The sequence below is a fragment of the Pteropus vampyrus genome, unplaced genomic scaffold (assembly GCF_000151845.1).
Source record: "Pteropus vampyrus isolate Shadow unplaced genomic scaffold, Pvam_2.0 Scaffold134, whole genome shotgun sequence".
Classification (NCBI taxonomy): domain Eukaryota; kingdom Metazoa; phylum Chordata; class Mammalia; order Chiroptera; family Pteropodidae; genus Pteropus; species Pteropus vampyrus.
In genome coordinates, this window is record NW_011888915.1 from 810966 (window position 1) to 813033 (window position 2068).

Consider the following 2068-nt stretch of genomic DNA (forward strand, 5'->3'; position numbering starts at 1 on the left):
TGTGTGTGTGTGTATGTGTGTAGAAGCTGGTGGCTTTGATCCAGTGAGATAGTGTTCTGTTGATGATTTAGCAAATTTCTCTCATGATGAATAATTTTAAAAGCAATGTCAAATATAAATGGGTAAGTTTATGCCAAAAGAAGAAAATTATGCATGGTTTAAAAATACAGAAAATATCTCGATAGTATATTTTAAAAGAATGAATTACTGATAAGTACTGAATACCGTTTTGTAATTTTGCAGTAGTAAAAACATTGTAAGTCTTAACCTTCTGGTCAGCTTCAAACAAACATTGTTTATCATGGTAAAAAATTAATAATGCAAATGCAAGAAAATATTAATTTCAAAAGTTAAGCTTTTAAAAAGAATCTGGCTCTTTGATTTCTAGTATTATTCATTGCTTTTAGTAGTTGCATTTTCAGAAGTTTAGAAAATCTCATGGTACGATAGAAACAGCATAAGTATGATTTGAGAGTTACTTGGAGATCTTACATGATTAAAAGTCGATTGGTGATTGTTTTCAACATTTTTGTCTTTGTGTCACTAAATTGCATTTTCATATATAGTATTTTAAAGTGCTTACACTCAGTCATGGCATATTAGAGTAGGCAGCATTAATGCTCTTAAAACACATTGGTCCAATTTCATTTTAGGTGACTGGATTAATTGAGGTGATCACAGTTATGAGACCTTGTGAGCTTTATGGCCATTTGGTCACAATTCAGCTCTGGCCAAAATGATTGAGTAGAGAGGGAGAAAATAAATTGTTAGGCATGAAAGGTAATTATTGGCTTGTATTAGCATCTATTCTTGGGAAGGTTAAAGTATCTTTTATTTTCTGTGGATCGCATTGGTTTAATGTAATCCAAATGCCATTTTAAGTTTAAGACTTTACATTTCAGTGAAAATATTTAAGCGAGAATCTGTAATTGTGTTTAAAAGGATCTCAGCAGTTACCAGGATATACCTTCTAAGACTGATTTTGTATTTCTCTAAGAAGGTTGCTTAAATTATTATTTAGCTGTTCCTACTGAATGCTGGAATTATTTCTGAGAAATAAACTTTTTCCCTTTAAACAATATAGACTGACTTTCAAATACTACAGTGATATCACAAAAGAATATTTGATGATGAAGGAAAATTCTACCATATAGTGATTAAAAACAGTTGTAAGATTATTTGATGAAGTAGCAACTGACATGTTTAAATACCATTATGGAATGCAAAAGGATGTGCCACAGGCCTTCCTGGATAAAAGTTTACTGAGCACCTGTGGACTGCTGCTTTGTTCTCTTTCTCTCCAGTCTTTTCTTCTTCCTTGTGACTTAATAGTACGTTGCACAATTTTATGTATACAGTAAGTACTCACTAAGTAACTGTTGAGTGACTCTAATCAATAAGAATGTATTATGGTATTGATATAATATTAATTCAGAGAATGAGATAGTAGGTAATTTAGAGAATGGGATAGTAGGTAAAAGACATCATTTTGGAATGGAAGAGATCACCTGGTTCCACACACTTCTGGGAAGCTTCCGAGAAGGTAAAACTTGAGTCTGGCCTTGAAGAGAGACGGGAGACAAGGACTTGGGGGGCAGGGTGGACTCTTGTGATTTGTTGTTTCTAAAATGCATCATCCTCCCTGGCCTGGAGGCCTCCCCTCTATTCCTCTACCTGGGATGCCCCCTGTCTCTCAGCCCCCCATCTTAGATTAGATAGTCTGTCCTGAGAGGAGTTTGTGTACCTCCACCTTCCCCAATTTAGGTTAGTTTTCCCTGAGCACGAGATTCTCCTTTTGTGACACATTTTATAATCATGTTTACACACACACACGCACACGCATTTTTTTACTTTTTATTCCTTTTTTTTTTTTAAATCAAAGTTATATACATATAAAGGTTAGAGTCAGATAGATCTTTTAGGCTTCTTACCAACAGTAATCTTCTGCTTACCTGCCTGCTCCTTGCTCTTTTAGCTGTTTCTTTTGCTGTTTTGCTATTATCCCTGTAGCTAAGTAACATTTATAGTGTGCTACTTCTTAATTTTTCAGTTTTCAGCATTTTTTAAA

General features: G+C 34.1%; 1 protein-coding gene across 1 annotated transcript in view; it reads left to right on the top strand.

Moving 5' to 3' along the window:
* NDFIP1 (Nedd4 family interacting protein 1) overlaps positions 1 to 2068 on the top strand; it is a 71857-nt gene that overhangs the window by 36713 nt on the left and 33076 nt on the right. The gene's annotated exons all lie outside the window — the stretch shown is intronic.